Source organism: Castanea sativa, chromosome 2, assembly GCF_040712315.1.
Source record: "Castanea sativa cultivar Marrone di Chiusa Pesio chromosome 2, ASM4071231v1".
Classification (NCBI taxonomy): domain Eukaryota; kingdom Viridiplantae; phylum Streptophyta; class Magnoliopsida; order Fagales; family Fagaceae; genus Castanea; species Castanea sativa.
Genome location: NC_134014.1, coordinates 15,107,493 through 15,127,273, shown reverse-complemented (window position 1 = coordinate 15,127,273; position 19,781 = coordinate 15,107,493).

The window sequence follows — 19,781 nt, the reverse complement described above, 5'->3', positions numbered from 1 at the left end:
ATGTCCCTCTGTTTTCTATCTTCGTCTGCCATGTTTTATTAAGCTTTTGCAGACAAATTGATACGGACCCCAGACTCTCTTATCACACCAACAAGCTAATTAATGCCATTTTTTTTTTTCTGAATTACAAGGCTGTCATATACTCACCTTACGTAATTACATGTACACCTAGATCCCATACCCCGATGGGCCCATAAACCCAAATTGGTGAAATTTTTTTTTAATGGAATATAGAGAAAATGAAGAAATTATTAGATATTCATGATATAGTGAATCTAAAGTTGTTTTCTGCCATCATAATATAGTAGTTTTTATGTGCAAGACAGGACAATTCATTAAAACCTGTGTTATTGTCTTGGGAATTTTTGGTTTTTAGTGTCTTGTGTAATTTTGGACATTCTAGGGGTATTTTGGTAATTTTGGATGTCCAAGGGTATATTGGTAATTTTGGAAGTGTAGGGTATTTGGGTCATTTTGGGTATTTAAGGGTATTTTGGAAGTCATTTTTGGTATTCAACTAGTTTTAGAGGTATTTGGATTATATTGGGTTAAATGGGTGGTTACAAATTAAATGGGTTGGGCGGGTAATGGATAATTAATTTATATATAAACGTGTCATAAATGGATAAATGGGTAATTACACACCCAACTCATTTATGACCCAACCCATTTATGACTCAACCCACCCATTTGTCACTCCTACCCACACCTAACAAGTCTTTAACTACAAAGAATGCCCACCATTTTAGGTGTAACCATGGGAGAAGGTGAACAAACTTGTGATGATCATCATCATGGCCGCCTTGGAGTTTTGTTTACTTCTTTTTTATGGTCAGTTTGGATGGAAGAGAGCAAAGTAGAGTTTGCTGAAAATTAGCTAATTTCTAGCTAACTCTACCCATCTTATATAATAGTAGATCTCATTCATTAACTCAATTTTAACTAGGGTTTGTCAAATTAGTAGTTACATGCACACCCTCACTTGTAATTTTGAATCTTTGATATAATTGGGGCAATGACTTTGCTTTACATTGGTTATCAAAATTATATTATTCAAGGAAAAATTATTAAAGATGCTCTCCAAGTACAATCACATAATACTCATTTCTTTACATGAATGATAGATTTCTATAAATTTAGGGCCCGTTTGGTAATGTTGTTCTAGTAACATTGTTTAAGTGATGTAGAAATACATGTGAGTAAAAAATTATTGTAGAAATACGTGTTATGTTGTTTAAACAACGATATTTAAACAGCAATAACAAACAGGCCTTTAATTAGTGGTACCTATTATTATATGATTGGGGGAAACATCAAGGGTAGAATCCAAATTACTGAAGAATGAAGAATCACTCTCATTCCAGAGTGGATCATTTTGTCCCTTTCTTCCCTCTTTACTTTCATTATGTATATATTTTCAACCAAAGGAAGGCTCTTCAATTTTATTGAAAGTAGCTAAGATGGTGAACGTATTCATCTCTGTCTAGCCGTGCCTTTCTTGGACATTCCTTTTTAATCTATCTAATACAAGTTTTTTTTTTTTTTTGAGAAAATATAAAGTGAAAGATACCATATTATATGGTGCCCTTTTCTTTCATGTTAAGAATATGAAAGAGACAAGTCATTTACCTTTTCTATTGTATATATCTTGACAAATTTTCTATAAAATATATGTTTTAATTTTTTAATTACTGTCATATCATCAAATATAAAGATAATCCCCTATTCAAAAATATATTCTTTATATCACAACATTAGTTTAACAACAATAATAAGAAGTTTTAATCCCAAATTTTGGGGCTGATTATGGATTAACATATTAGTTAGGACTCTGTCACATGTATTCTTAATTTATTTTTCTTCATTATATTCTATCTAAAGTCATATTCTCAGTTACTTTTTTTGAGAAGTCTTTTATTATTATTATTATTATTATTATTATTATTATTATTATTATTATTATTACTTTTACTTGTGTTAGTCTTCCCCTTTTAAGTTATCTTAACTTGAATCAACTCATTTTTTATTACTGGTGCAATAATCACATTCCTCTAAACATGACCAAACCATTTCAAGCGACTCTCTCTCCCTCTCTCATTTTTTCATAGTTTTAGACTTTTAGTTATTAAAAAACATGAAATGCAAGATTTTTTGTAATTGTGATAAAAATTGTAAGTACTTGGAAATTAATAGTCCAAGCCCACTAAGAATAGTAGTGCCTTGTCCTTCAAACCAAGCCCAAACAATAAAATTTCTATAGAGAGTGGGAAAACAGTTCTAGTGTAATTTTGGGCAAAGTTCAGGTCTAAGGCTGAAGAACCAAAAGTACCAGAAAAAGACACTTCAAGTAGTAATTGAGAATAAAGCTTTCCTCGAGCAAGTTCGAGGATTGGTTCTTATATATGATTGATACAAGTTCTATACCAAGCAATGCATTGTTCACTTTCTTGTTTGTTTAATTCTTAAGGAATAATGTTCATCCCTTTAACTGGGAGGTTTTCCTTCCTTATATACCCTTCTTCTTTGCATTATAGCCCTCCACTTGTATGCCTCAGGGCCTTTCTTGAGACACTTGTCCCATCAAAGTTCTGTTGAAGGTGGTAGAAAGGGTTGCTAGTTGTGAAACTACTGTTCAAGTGTCATTTCCTCATTAATGCAGTTAATAAGGTTGTTGCAGTGCATTCAATGCAGATGGGGAAGGTATACCTTAAATGAAGCTCCCTCCCATCGTCATGACTCCTTTCAATGGTCCTCTTTCCTCTAAGCGGATTCTCATAAAACACTATCTTGCATCTCCTTTCCTCTCGGGTCAATGAAGTTCTCAGATCGGATATGCTTTTACAGGTGGAATTATGTGTGATACTTCATGTTCAATCCTCCTCAGTCCTCAGACACCCTACAAAAACAATGTCCAATTAATATAGAATTCAAAATGCATTACAAATAAACAGAGAACGTGTGAATTACTGGTATGGAATGATTGGCAAGATATTTGTAGATGTAAAATCTAAACTATTCATGCAAATTTATAAAATATAAGAGTATATAATTTTTAAATTTCACATTATTTATTTTATAGGTAGATAGTGAGGGAGGGGGATTTGAAATTTGCAACCACATACATGAATAATATAACTCAATGACTATTCTCTAAAATGTATTTCAAAATTTGACATCTTCTAACAATATATATTATATTTAAAATAAAACTCATATGTTTCAAGACTTCCAAGCATTATGTAAAAACAAAATGTTTAACATTTAATAATATCTTCTCATACACTATCCCAACAAGGTTCGTTTGTTTCTATTATTACTCAAGATCTGAAATTCTGAAGTAGAGAAAGGAGTTAGAAGCCTTTGTAGCTCAGTTGCATAACATGTTGTTGTTTATTAGGAGAGAGAGAGAGAGAGAGTGTGTGTTTAGTAAGTAACCAAAGTAAATCAAAGTTATTTATATATATTTTTTCAAAAACCCCAATTATTTCTTAGGCTTTAAACAACATTGTTTTATTTTGTTAATTTTGAATTAATAATACACAATTGAAACAAATCATAATGATACCAAATATTCATTTGACTTTATTAGAGCTATATTAGCTCAATAGCATAAGTCCAAACTCAATTCTTATGTTATATGCAAGTCAAGCCATAGGCCCAAGCCCAATCTTTCTACTATGTGCAAGTCAAGTCTCCTACTTCCACATCAAAAAAATTGGGCTTGGGCTTATACTATTAGTCTAATATATCTCTAACAGACTTGAAACAAGAAACTCGTTGTAAATTATTACATATACTAAATAATTGTGATTTTCTTCTCAAAAAAAAAAAATTTTGTGGTTTTTGTCATACTATATCCCCATAACTAGAACCAAAACCACACGTAGATTAGTGGTGAGCTCAATAATAAACTAATTTCTATGCGAACGTATATCCCTATCGAGTCATTGATAGAGTTCAAAACATAGTAAACCCGTAATGGTTAGATTTCATAAACATAATCAATTCACTACAATAATGAAAGCATATATTTTCTTAGTTCAGGAAAAAGTGTAAACGTTTGCTAAATAAAACCAATTTTATAAAAAATTGAACCATTTTAAAAGCAATGAAATATCTTATGGACAATTTCTTTTTAATCATGATTGACCCATGTATTTGTCTTGGGCCCATTCAAGCTTCAAACATGGTTTAAGCAATGGCCATTATGTGGGTTTGAGTTGGTTCAAGACAAACATTGCTTAATCAACAACTTTTATAATGACGATGAGCCCTATCATTGGGCTTTTACTCATCCTTAAGAAAAGTTCAATCAAAGACTTTTTACTTTTTAGGCTTGGGCTAATCCATAATAAATTAGGTTCAAACAATTACGTTGGACCCAAGTGTTGAACTTGAGCTTATCATGGCTCAAACAATGGTCAAACTCATCCACATGTTATGTACATTATAAATTGGATTGACTATGGGGTAAGTTCTAGTGAGCCTCTATATGATGGTAGCAGGTAGGAATGTCACGTTGTTTCAAACAATATAGTTTGTCTATTACATATCAACAAAAAGTATCAAGGTAATAATAGGCGGTTGGGTGATTTGTCACTCGGTACACAAATATAGGAAAACTGCGATTATGACTACTACTACTACCTTGCCTTCTAGGCGAAACACAAAATAAAATAAATATTTCAAACATGCAAACGACGAACAACATACATAATAATGTCATGTTAATTAATGAAATAAACATACAATGACATGATCGGCCACCATAATCTATTTGAAGTCTAGCTCTCAATATCTCCTATAAAGTCACCATTGTGAGAGACCGCAATCTTCACCCATTTGTTTTATTGGAACAAACTCATATGGATGGGTGAGGCTATGTGTAATACCTCTCAAAATGATGGTTCAACTAATCATATTTGCTCCCTAGATTGAGGTTTTTACATTGAGAGTCACTACTTATTCAATTAATGAAAAATAAGAAAGTCGTATAAAGAAATACACCATTGTATTAATTGAAAATTACTTTACAAGGCTTTGATCCTAGATACAATATAAGAATTACATGGTTTTGGTCCTAATTACACTATAAAATACAAAATTACATTTGATAAATCCCTGTTTATGAACTCTTGATCTTAATTTGAATGCTAAGTTAAAAGGTGAGAATGTATTAGACACTCATCTCATCCGACGAAGGGGTTTTCTAGACTATAGTGGCCGATGTCATGCTACATCATCCAAAATCCAAACTATCAACATATCATAAAAAAATAATAGCATGTCATTCTTTATGAAATTTGAATCAAGCATCTAAAGTTTCTGAGAGAAAATACTCAAACATGTCATCATGATCATCACGCAATTAAAAACATAAACAAGCATACTATTTATATAAGTGAATGCTTTAGCATTTTTTTTTTTTGTGATACCATTGAAAGGGAGATAACAAATTTTAAAAGATTTACAAAATAGCTAGGTTGTACCTGCATTGGCAATCTAGTTGCCATATTACCTACGGGCCAAACTGGATTAAGGACAACTTTGGAGACTAAGTACAAATTAGAGGTCAGTCCATTTTGGTGCAAAAAAATTAGATCAGCAATCATGATCTTCTCCTACCAATCTGGGCTCTTCGTTGAAATCCACGGTTTTTGACTGTGAGAACTGCCTCCACCATAGCTTCTTGTAGAGTTCCATAAGCTGAGCTTGTTGTACTACTAGCTACTCCACAAAACATGATATCTCCCTGCATATTCTTTGCTTCATACGCCAAAGCACTTATTCTAGCTTTCTTACTCCTAACCCCTACAATTTTGATGATCAGTTGCCATTGTCCTGTTGTTGGGTTGAATTCTGAGCTTGATTTTTTGAACTGTTCGTTGATGCTTGATTGATTGGCAAAAGAGTCCTTGTACCTGCAAGACAATTTTTGAGCAATTAAGACCACTTCCATAGGATTAGGTTCTTTACCTTCATGGACTACAAGGTTTCTGTGATTCCAAATGGTCCATAAAGTAGTACAAATATCTTGCATATATCCCATTGATTCAACTTCTCTTAAATTATGTCTAAATAGCAAGTTTTCAATCCACTGCTACACTGAGGTAGGTATTGAGAAGATCAGATGTGTGACTAAAGTTGATCCATGTCAACAAGCTCTAACAAAAGGATAGTGCAAAAAAAGATGTGATGTGGACTCATCCCCTATGTTGCACAAAGGGCAGCTGCTATGGGTTGAGATTCCCCTATTTTTTAAGGTGAGGAGAGCAGGAAAACTATCATGTATGAGTTTCCACACAAAATTGTAGATTGTCAAAGGTACTTTAATCTTCCAAATGATTTTCCAAACCCCATTTTGGATATGAGTTTGCCTGGACTGGTTTTGGGAAGAGGAGTGAGAATCTTCAAGAAGTAAGTTGTAAGCAGTTCTGACTCTGAAGTCACCATTGTTTGAGTGTTTCCAGAGTAATGCTTTAGCATATTAGTTTTTCAAGAATATCACACAAACATAAGAATTAGCTCAAGAACAATGCGTAATAATGTAAATTATTTAAAAGAAAAAAAATCATGGGAGAGTATGAATTTATTAAAGAACATCATATGATTCATTCCTTAGAAACAATAGATGCTTCAATCTTAAATACTCCATGTCATCTTGACAAAACATGTTTCTTGAAATCATAAATAAATTGAATAGAACTATTTAGGCAACGGAATTGTTTCATCACGGAATACAACCTTTTGCGAGGAAAATATTAGGCAATGAAATAATTTTGTTGGCTTTTTTTTTTTTTTTTTTAAATTATCAAACTATTTAGTGACAAAAAATTTTGTTGCCAAAACATTTGGTAACAATAAATAGGCAACAAAAAGTGAGGTTTAGCAACGAAATTGTGAAGTTTAGTGATGAAATTTTTTGTAACTATAGACCTCATTTGATCTTGATCAAATGCATAAAAAAGCTAAGAAATACCACTTGCATAAAATGAGGTTTTTTATTTTTATTTTTTTTATTTAATTTCTTAAGATTTCAAAGCTGGAAGTATAAAGGGGAATGCAACTAAAGAGTTGGTCACATAACGAGAAAGGGACCACCAACAACTTTATGGCTGTACTTTGAAGCTTCCTCTAAAAACTCTAGGAGAATAGTGTGCTTTGAACTCTTGGGGAGGACCTTGAATGAGATTTGACTAATTGAAATATAGTAAATTTAATTATTTAATCATATATTTTTAATACTTTTTTTTATGTGTGGACTGAAACTATATTTTTAATAGCTAAGACCTAGCATGTGGGATTTTAAACAACAGCTTTATGGCTGTACTTTGAAGCTTCCTCTAAAAACTCTAGGAGAATGGTGTGCTTTGAACTCTAGGGGAGGACTTTGAATGAGATTTGACTAATTGAAATATAATAAATTTAATCATTTAATTATATATATTTAATACTTTTTTTCATGTGTGGACTAAAACTATATTTTTAATAGCTAAGACCTAGCATGTGGGATTTTAAATGTGAGGTAGAATGGAGGAGACAATGATCAAACTTAAGACCTCATATTCTGGTACCATGATGAATTATTAATTGTCCAAAAAGTTAAAGAAATAGGAATATAATAAATTTAATCATTTAACCACATATTTCTAACAAATTGAAATAAGAGTAAGTAAAATCAAATTACATAGCCGAATTTTTAGCCCTGAAAACTCGACAGTGTTTTGTCCATAACGTTTTGCTCAAAATCAAATTGAATTGAAAAAGGTTTGATTTGAAAGATAACTCAAAATGTGACAACTTTTACAAAAATAGCCTATTGCAAATTTGAACTTTTACCATGCCAAAATTGTCCCGCAATGTGAACCTAAAACTGCTACTAATTATTTTTGCTATAACTTTTTTGTTAAGTTTTTGAATTATAATCCAATTTTGGCCCTAAAAATTTGCTATTTTATGGCCTGTTTGGATGTTTAAAAAAGGAGGGGAGTAGAGTAGAGGGAATGGGAGTAATTCAATTACCTTGTTTGTGAGTTTTTTAAGGGAGAAGGGGGAGAGGTTTGAGGGGGTTTGAAGGGGTTTCAACTACCTCCAACCCCCTCATTTTTAATTCCCCAAAATTGGAGAGATTTGGAGGGAGAGTAGAGCACATAAAATTATTGATAAAATAAATTACCTAATTTACCCTTATTATATTTATAAAATTACAATGTTAAGAACAAGGGGAAGGGCTAATTACTCCCTTCCCCCTTACTAATTATAAAAACATCCAAACAAGGTGGAGGGTAATCATTCTCCTCTACTCTCCTCCCCACTACTCCCCCTCTACTCTCCTCTACTCTCCTCCCACTCTAAACTCCCAAACAGGCCATTAGAGTCAAATAATGTGGAAATGATTTATGGTTTTTTGAATAATTAATTATTCTTCCCAACTTAAGGAGAATTAGTTTAAAAAAAAAACAATTAAGGATGTTAATTGATCATTTAATTTAAACTCATAATCTCAAAAAAGTTACCTGCCCTAATTTATGTAGTGAATGCATCCTTATGATTATTTTGAGCTTAATTACATATAATTATGACATTTGATTATTAAAATTAATTCCCTCAATAACCAATCATAATTATCTATTCTCATATGTGATCAAGTCTAATCATGCATATGCATACTAGTCGTTAAAACTTATTGATTAGGCCATAAATTTTATTCTAATAGTTTTGATCATTCGGAGTTTTATATTTGTTTTATATGAAGAGTTTAGAAATCCAACAACCAAATTATGATTTTACTCTCGAATTATGAAATGAGAGTTTTGTCCCCCAATAAGGTTAAATGAATGAATGTGACAAAGTGGTTTCTACATTCAAATGACTAGATTGGGTTGAAAAACCCTCCAACCCAACCAATCTAAGCCATACATGTCCTAGACATAACATATCCATACAATTGTGAGACCTATGGAGAATGGATAAAACCATGATTAAAGTTGACAATAGACTTTCGAGAAAGGAAAAAGTATTCTATAAAAGAGAAGAGGGAGGCTCAAGTCGAGAGCCACACTAGTCGTGAAGCAATAGCACATAGGCGCTAACATTTCAAACAATATTGAAATTTTTATAGATATACTTTTTCCCTTGTTTTGGTGGTGAGATCAAGTTAAGTTAATAATATAATAATGATACTACTACAACAAAACTCACAACTTTTTTACAACTTGTTCACGCAAGGAATAATGAAGCAAAACAAAAATAGTGAGCTCACATTTCTACCGCTTACCATTTGTGACACTGATAAATTGTGACGATAATCCAATGTGTGTAAATTTGAATAAAACTTTTGGTGCTTCTACCAACTCTCATAGGTATATCTGGCTATAGAGGTTATAACAGCCATTTTGTTCTATTTGTCCAACAGAAAGTGACGCAAAGGAGCGCGTTAGTTTTGAAGTTCCAGTCGTTAGTAATAAAAGAAAAGTTGCGCACCAACTCCCACTCGAACCCCACCCTAGACAGGATCAGACAGCGCATTCCACCTATAAAACTTCCTCTATTTATATTTCAACCTCCAAACTCCAAATTATTATTCCTTCGTTTTCCTTGTTTCCGTTGGCTAACTTAAGCCTCAATATCACTCACTTATTATGGTGTTTCATATCTCACGATATCATCTCCTTAATTTCTCATCCTTTTTTTTTTTTTTCAAAATTGTCTTTTCCCCACGTTAGTTTTTCTATCACTGCTAAAATTACAACAAAAATAGTTTACCAATTGTTGTAGCTGACGGTCGCTTCAAAATTCTCTCTCAATTATAGTGTCTATATGTTCTAATAAAGACAAACTTTCAAAAAAAGACAAACTTTCAAGAGACCTCGACTCGGCATGTAAGGTTGATTGTCTCCTTGTTCATCTTTGTTGAATGAAATTGCAGCTTAGAGCATCCCAGCGAGGTTGCTGAATTGGAAAAAAAAAGAAGAAAAAAAAAAAGAGTCAATTTAGCAACCAATTCTCCAAAATTGTGGTTACAGCAAAGCAACTAAATTTAAAAAAAAATTAACTTTGAGTTACAGTGGGCTGCCACGGTAGCTCAAAACTCAAAACAAAAAATTATATTTTAATGTAGAGTGTTAAGAAAAAAAGTAGTTTAATGTATTGATAGTTGTGGTTGTTGGTTATTGTAATAGATATATTATTTTAATGTGTTAAATGTTAATATAAAATTTTTGCTGTAAGGTGTATTATAAAGTGAGTGATTAAAATAGATAAAGTAGTGTTTTGAGTTGTTAAAAGCTAAAATTTTTAAATGTTTTACTGTGAATGCTCTTATAAAAAATAAAATAAAGAAAAAATTCGTGAGTGTTATAGGTAAAATAGTTTACCTTTAATTTATGATGAAAATTGATGACAAAAACTTTCAAGAGTTATTAAAACACATGCATGACTCGTAGCTCATGAGTACAAAAGGATATCCATAATTATGAAAAGTTTTATGATTGTTACTTTTTGTTGCTAGTGGGTAAAAAAATAATTTTAACTTTGGATTCAAATTAAAAACCTGTAACAACTTGTCAATTAAAATTTGTTGTAAAATTTGTGTGTACATAACATTTTTCTATTAATTATTGTTCAAAAGTAAATTAGCCTCTATGGAACAACAAGAATGAAATCTGAAATGGTGGTGGGGGGGGGGGGGGAGAAAAGTGTTAAGAGCTTGGCAATTCTGGAATGGAAGAAAGGGAAATAGATGTGAGAGAGAATTGTTAGTTACTTCGTGGGTAACCACCTCCTTAGCAAGAGAAAGACTTAAAGAAGAATAGAAGAAAGACTTAGAGAGGAATAGGAAGAACAAAGTTGGTTAATTATCTGGATAAACTTCATTCAAAATCTGGAATATCTTTTTATACAATTCAGTCTCATTTTCCGCCTAAACTAACCGACTAATATAACTAACTAACCGACTAACATAATTCAACTAACTAAGTGAATACAACTTAGCACAACAACTACTCAATTAACAATGCTAACATACAATGCTCGTATGATAGTACCAGTACATACATCAAAGTAGCTAGTCTCCTAACAAAAAGTGTAGTTGCTATTGTTCAGTGGTGCTTCAATTATATAGATGAGTACTAGGCTGCTAATTCTAATTTTGATTCCAGTCTTCTACACCAAGAATAAGAAATTGAATTCCTCCTCCACTGCCATTATTCAAGGTTAATGTTGACGACGCTGTTTTTGCTACTTAGAAAGAAGCAAGTCTAGGGGTTCTTATTAGAGATGATAAGGGACAGCTTGTAGCGGCTCTTAACAAGAAAGTTTGTACTCCTTTTGGTGCTCTTGAGATTGAAGCTAAGGCTTTGAAACATGTTTTTTTTTTTTTTTTCTAGAGATTTATGAGTTTATCATTGAAGGTGATTCATTGACAATGTCCCAAGCTTTGGCTAAGAAAACATCTCCCCTACCTTGCATCGGTGGCCCTAGTTATATATGATCCTTTCATCTTTACATGATATTCATAGAGTTGATTTTTCTCATGTGGGGCAGGTAGAAAATAGACTAACTCACTTGTTAAGTAAACATACTTTTAGCATTATTGATTTCTCAACTTGGATTGAGGAGACTCGTGGCTTTTTGAGCAAGTTATTATTCAAGATGTAATCTTTGTTTCGTAGTTATAAAGTTAGTGTTTTCTGATAAAAAAAGAAAAAGTAAAGTAGCCTCATTCTAACCATCTGCATGATATGATCATATGAATTATTAGAGAATACAAATTAATCAATGTTAGTCTTTTTTTAATGAATATTAGTCTTTTTCTTAATACAACTAACTGCAGTTTTTATTTTTATTTTTTGAAAATCTTAGTCCATAAGCTCTCATTGATTCTTAAAAGGTTTGGTTTAAATTGAAATAGTGATAAATAAAACACATATTTAAAAAAATTTAGACCTGAGAAGAAACATATAATCATACTTAAACAAATAAAATGTTCATTGAAACTAATTTAAAAAGAAATATCGTCCAACTCATTACCCATGAATAAGTAGTTGATACAATATTTGGCAAAAGGCAAAAATGACAAGTGACAGCCAACTCATCACGATATGATATTTTCTCCACCTTCTTGAACTAACCGTCTCGGCTCAACTTAGACACAAAGTCGCACAGCTAAGTGCTAACCTATGCAATTTTATTTTTAAATCAAAATTATTGGAATGAATAGCCGAATAGCTCACTCGCTTAATAAAAAAATAATAATAATAATAATAAAATAAAAAATCATTACCAGACAGCGATTTTCTCTCCCATTCTCTCTCTCTCTCTGCTTTCTCTTCGTTCCACGCCTTCTGAAATTTTTTCTCTTTTGCATTTTCCCCCAAATTTGGATTTCCCTAAATTTGAAACGATTTAGGGATTTGGTTTTTTGTTTTTCATTTCCTGTTTGTTTCCTCCATCAACAACCTCCATGGGAAAAGCAAATCAATAGGTTGTTTATGTTCTAGAAGGTTCTGGAATCGGAGGAGTTAGGGTTTTTGCGGTGAGATCGATTTGCCGGAAGTTTTTGGAGAGCTTCATCTCCAGCGACAATGGCGGCCGACTTGCCGATGAGCCCTCAGTTGGAGCAGATCCACGGTGAAATCCGCGATAATTTCCGTGCCTTAGCGTATGTTCCCATCTCTCTCGCTCTCTCTTATTGTAATGTGAGAGCTATTGCTATGGGTTTTATGAGTTTGAATCTTTGTGATCTGGCTTGTATGCTTTAGTTGAATTTGTGAATTGTTCTATGAATACAAAGTATGGAATTCAAAATAGAGGGATGTGTTTTTTGTATATTAAACAATTAACTTAAGGTTTGATGTACTTGGAGAGTGATAGACGTTGTTGTTAACTTATTAACAGAGTTGTACGGATAAATATCGAGTAAATTTAGCTCTATGAGAAATAAGTGTTTATGATGCGTCTGTGTTGTGCCTTTGGTGCTGAAGATGGTCTATCTTTTTCCTGAAAAGTGTTGTATTTTAGCAATGCAATGTATGAATAATATATATAGTGTAGTGCTAAGTGATATTGAGCTCTCCTAGCTGCCAATATTATACGCATATTGGAATGTCAAAAGAATTTTGAGTGTGGTACATTGTTTTATGGAACGTAATTGTGGATGGATTCAGATAATTAGACATTGAAAAGGGCTATGTTTTGTTGAATCTAATTGTGGTACTTTCCAGAAGGAGAGCAGATACATTGCTTGAAGCTTTTTTATTTTGACTGCTGCTATAGTATAGGAATGCATAGGCCTCTCTTTTAGAAACTTGTAGTGGATTTTCTGGGAGAGTTAGATGGCTTGAAGTGGATTAGTAACGTTCTTTTGTGATAATTTGATAATTGGGGGTGTGGGGATTTGAACCACGAACATTTCCGTTGGAAACACCAGGAGGTGCCGATTGAGCTACAAGGTGCTTGGGCTGAAGTGGATGAGTAATAATCATACAAGAATGCGAGAAAGCATATTAGCTCCGAGGATGAAGTTTTGAATTGTTAGGATGGTGGTACATTATTGAAGGTTAATATGCCTTGGGTATATCAGACAATGAAGTGCATTAACTCATGTAAGTGTTGAAAGGATTACAGTAAGTTCCTATTCACAAGGTTGGTGTCCTTGTTGATATTAGTAGATGGTTATCTGCAGTAAAATAATTTTTATTTAGTGTGAGTTGGTGCGATTAAAGTAGCAGCACTTTCCACCTCCCAATTTCATTAAACATCCCAATCCCACCTTATGTACTAGATATCATCCAATTCTTTGAAAACCGTCGTTCTCTATTTTTCTTTGTCTTTTATCTTCTTGGTTTGACATAGCTAAGTTTTTATAGTTTTATTAGGGCCCCAATCAGGGAGCACAATCTCAAGCGAAAGTGAACCAAATGACTCTTGTGCGCGGGATGATGTCTCCTTGGAGTCAAGAGTTATGCAACTAATTGACCTGTTCTTGTGTCCCATGGACGACAATCGCTCCCACTGACCAATCATTTGTTCATTTCTATGCTCTTCCTGCTGAAATTTAGGTAACTATCCTTAGGTTAGGATCCAGTGCAATACCTAAGGCATTTCGTATTGCACCGGGTGCAATTCACCTCATTTGTCTCACAATTTTTTTTTACTTTTTATTTTTAATTTTAACTTTTTATTTTTCATAAAGTTTTTTTAAACTTTTTTTAATCAATGATTGAGATTGAAAATTATTTTTTACAATTATCAATCTCAGCCATTAAAAGCAATTGTATCAGGTGCAATACCCTAGGTATTGCATCAAGTACAATATCCTAGGTATTGCACCTGATCTCAATCCAGTGTCCCTTACCTTACCTTTGTACACATTATTGCTGTTGTCCCCAATTAATATACTCATTAATTACTCAGTTAGCCATTTGCATCAGCATCACCAATATCCAAGTCTAAAAGGAAGTAAAGGAAATTAAAATAAAAAATTATTAGTATTTGTATTTGAATAACTTCATTTTATTGTTTTGTCTATGTTATTTATTTATTTACCTATCAACCTATTATTTATTTATTTTTGTGAAATAATAACTATATATATATATTAAATTGGAAAATAAAGGGCATGTTTGGTTGAAGATTTCTAGTATCGTTGTTCAGTTTTCAGTTTTATGGAAATACATATTTGAGTATTATAGAAATACATGTCAAAAGTATTATTGTTGTTTAAACATGAAAAACTATTGTTTAAACACTATTACCAAACATTGCCAAACTCATCTAAAAGAAGCATGCTACAAGCATTCCCTAAAAGAAAATGCCAGAAAATAAATATGAGATTGAAACTCACCCACACCTAGGGGTGGCAATTTTTATCCATATCCATGAATCCACCCATAACCCACCTTATTTGAATAAGTCTTAACCTAACCCATTTGAATATTTGAGTTAAATGGATAAAGACCCATTAGGTTATTTAATTAGATGGGTCTAAATAAATAAACCTACTAATACCCACTAAACTCATCTAAAATCTAAAATTTAAAATTTAAATAAACAACATAACCTCTAAATTTTTAAACCAAAAAATTTGGCAAGCTCTCAGTCTCACCTTCGGTGTCACTCTCCTTAACATTAAAATACATTCTTTCCCTCATATTTTCTTCAGTAACATTGTCGTAGGTGTAAATCATTTGGGCCAAGTCTGACATCCATTTGAGAGACGAGTTGTACCAATGGGTGTGCTTGTCTAATTTACGATTACGTTTAAGACAAAAATGGAAAGTGAAAATAGCTTAGCAAAAGAAAGCAATAGTTGTTAACCAAAAAAAAAAAAAAAGCAGTAGATTAGAGTGGCCTCTGGAGTATTACTTTCATCACGTGTGTTTCAGCTTTTTATCCATGTCCCTCTGTTTTCTATCTTCGTCTGCCATGTTTTATTAAGCTTTTGCAGACAAATTGATACGGACCCCAGACTCTCTTATCAAACCAACAAGCTAATTAATGCCATTTTTTTTCTGAATTACAAGGCTGTCATATACTCACCTTACGTAATTACATGTACACCTAGATCCCATACCCCGATGGGCCCATAAACCCAAATTGGTGAATTTTTTTTTAATGGAATATAGAGAAAATGAAGAAATTATTAGATATTCATAATATAGTGAATCTAAAGTTGTTTTCTGCCTTCATAATATAGTAGTTTTTATGTGCAAGACAGGACAATTCATTGAAACCTGTGTTATTGTCTTGGGAATTTTTGGTTTTTTAGTGTCTTGTGTAATTTTGGACATTCTAGGGGTATTTTGGTAATTTTAGATGTCCGAGGGTATATTGGTAATTTTGGAAGTGTAGGGGTATTTGGGTCATTTTGGGTATTTAAGGGTATTTTGGAGGTCATTTTTGGTATTCAACTAGTTTTAGAGGTATTTGGATTATATTGGGTTAAATGGATGGGTTACAAATTAAATGGGTTTGGCGGATAATGGATAATTAATTTATATATAAACATGTCATAAATTGATAAATGGGTAATTACACACCCAACTCATTTATGACTCAACCCACCCATTTGTCACTCCTACCCACACCTAACAAGTCTTTAACTAAAAAGAATGCCCACCATGTTAGGTGTAACCATGTGAGAAGGTGAACAAACTTGTGATGATCATCATCATGGCCGCCTTGGAGTTTTGTTTACTTCTTTTTTATGGTCAGTTTGGATGGAAGAGAGCAAAGTAGAGTTTGCTAAAAATTAGCTAATTTCTAGCTAACTCTACCCATCTTATATAATAGTAGATCTCATTCATTAACTCAATTTCAACTAGGGTTTGTCAAATTAGTAGTTACATGCCCACCCTCACTTATAATTTTGAATCTTTGATATAATTGGGGCAATGGCTTTGCTTTACATTGGTTATCAAAATTATATTATTCAAGGAAAAATTATTAAAGATGCTCTCCAAGTACAATCACATAATACTCATTTCTTTACATGAATGATAGGTTTCCATAAATTTAGGACCCGTTTGGTAATGTTGTTCTAGTAACATTGTTTAAGTGATGTAGAAATATATGTGAGTGAAAAAGTATTGTAAAAATACGTGTTGTATTGTTTAAACAACGATATTTAAACAGCAATAACAAACAGGCCTTTAATTAGTGGTACCTATTATTATATGATTGGGGGAAACATCAAGGGTAGAATCCAAATTACTGAAGAATGAAGAATCACTCTCATTCCAGAGTGAATCATTTTTTCCCTTTCTTCCCTCTTTACTTTCATTATGTATATATTTTCAACCAAAGGAAGGCTCTTCAATTTTATTGAAAGTAGCTAAGATGGTGAACGTATTCAACTCTGTCTAGCCGTGCCTTTCTTGGACATTCCTTTTTAATCTATCTAATACAAGTTTTTTTTTTTTTGAGAAAATATAAAGTGAAAGATACCATATTATATGGTGCCCTTTTCTTTCATGTTAAGAATATGAAAGAGACAAGTCATTTACCTTTTCTGTTGTATATATCTTGACAAATTTTCTATAAAATATATGTTTTAATTTTTTAATTACTGTCATATCATCAAATATAAAGATAATCCCCTATTCAAAAATATATTCTTTATATCACAACATTAGTTCAACAACAATAATAAGAAGTTTTAATCCCAAATTTTGGGGCTGATTATGGATTAACATATTAGTTAGGACTCTGTCACATGTATTCTTAATTTATTTTTCTTCATTATATTCTATCTAAAGTCATATTCTCAGTTACCTTTTTTGAGAAGTCTTTTATTATTATTATTATTATTATTACTTTTACTTGTGTTAGTCTTCCCCTTTTTAGTTATCTTAACTTGAATCAACTCATTTTTTATTACTAGTGCAATAATCACATTCCTCTAAACATGACCAAACCATTTCAAGCAACTCTCTCTCTCCCTCTCTCATTTTTTTATAGTTTTAGACTTTTAGTTATTAAAAAACATGAAATGCATGATTTTTTGTAATTGTGATAAAAATTGTAAGTACTTGGAAATTAATGGTCCAAGCCCACTAAGAATAGTAATGCCGTGTCCTTCAAACCAAGCCTAAACAATAAAATTTCTATAGAGAGTGGGAAAACAGTTCTAGTGTAATTTTGGGCAAAGTTCAGGTCTAAGGCTGAAAAACCAAAAGTACCAGAAAAAGACACTTCAAGTAGTAATTGAGAATAAAGCTTTCCTCGAGCAAGTCCGAGGATTGGTTCTTATCTATGATTGATACAAGTTCTATACCAAGCAATGCACTGTTCACTTTCTTGTTTGTTTAATTCTTAAGGAATAATGTCCATCCCTTAAACTAGGAGGTTCCCCTTCCTTATATACCCTTCTTCTTTGCATTATAGCCCTCTACCTGTATGCCTCATGGCCTTTCTTGAGACATTTGTCCCATCAAAGTTCTGTTGAAGGTGATAGAAAGGGTTGCTAGTTGTAAAACTACTGTTCAAGTGTCATTTCCTCATTAATGCAGTTGATAAGGTTGTTGCAGTGCATTAAATGCAGAGGGGGAAGGTGTACATTTACATAAAGCTCCCTCCCACTGTCATGACTCCTTTCAATGGTCCTCTTTCCTCTAAGCGGATTCTCATAAAACGCTATCTTGCATCTCCTTTCCTCTCGGGTCAATGAAGTTCTCAGATCGGATATGCTTTTGCAAGTGGAATTATGTGTGATACTTCATGTTCAATCCTCCTCGGTCCTCAAACACCCTACAAAAACAATGTCCAATTAATATAGAATTCAAAATGCATTACAAATAAACAAAGAAGGTGTGAATTACTGGTATGGAATGATTGACAATATATTTGTAGACGTAAAATCTAAACTATTCATGCAAATTTATAGAATATAAGAGTATATAATTTTTAAATTTCACATTATTTATTTTATAGGTAGATAGTGAGGGAGGGGGATTTGAAATTTGCAACCACATACATGAATAATATAACTCAATGACTATTCTCTAAAATGTATTTCAAAATTTGACATCTTCTAACAATATATATTATATTTAAAATAAAACTCATATGTTTCAAGACTTCCAAGCATTATGTAAAAAAAAAATGTTTAACATTTAATAATATCTTCTCATACACTATCCCAACAAGGTTCGTTTGTTTCTGTTATTACTCAAGATCTCAAATTTTGAAGTAGAGAAAGGATTTAGGAGCCTTTGTAGCTCAGTTGCATAACATGTTGTTGTTTATTAGGAGAGAGAGAGAGAGAGAGAGAGAGAGAGAGAGAGAGAGAGAGAGAGAGAGAGAGAGAGTGTGTGTTTAGTAAGTAACCAAAGTAAATCAAAGTTATTTATATATATTTTTTCAAAAACCCCAATTATTTCTTAGGCTTTAAAAAACATTGTTTTATTTTGTTAATTTTGAATTAATAATACACAATTGAAACAAATCATAATGATACCAAATATTCATTTGACTTTATTAGAGATATATTAGCTCAATAGCATAAGTCGAAACTCAATTCTTATATTATATGCAAGTCAAGCCATAGGCCCAAGCCCAATCTTTCTATTGTATGCAAGTCAAGTCTCCTACTTCCACATAAAAAAAAATTGGGCTTGGGCTTATACTATTAGGCTAATATATCTCTAACAGACTTGAAATAAGAAACACATTGTAAACTATTACATATACTAAATAATTGTGATTTTCTTCTCAAAAAAAAAAATTTGTGGTTTTTGTCATACTATATCCCCATAACTAGAACCAAAACCACACGTAGATCAGTGGTGAGCTCAATAATAAACTAATTTCTATGCGAACGTATATCCCTATCGAGTCATTGACAGAGTTCAAAACATAGCAAACCCGTAATGGTTAGATTTCATTAACATAATCAATTCACTACAATAATGAAAGCATATATTTTCTCAGTTCAGGAAAAAGTGTAAACGTTTGCTAAATAAAACCAATTTTATAAAAAATTGAACCATTTTAAAAGCAATGAAATATCTTATGGACAATTTCTTTTTAATCATGATTGACCCATGTATTTGTCTCGGGCCCATTCAAGCTTCAAACATGGTTTAAGCAATGGTCATTATGTGGGTTTGAGTTGGTTCAAGACAAACATTGCTTAATCAACAACTTTTATAATCACGATGAGCCCTAGCATTGGGCTTTTACTCATCCTTAAGAAAAGTTCAATCAAAGACTTTTTACTTTTTAGGCTTGGGCTAATCCATAATAAATTAGGTTCAAACAATTACGTTGGACCCAAGTGT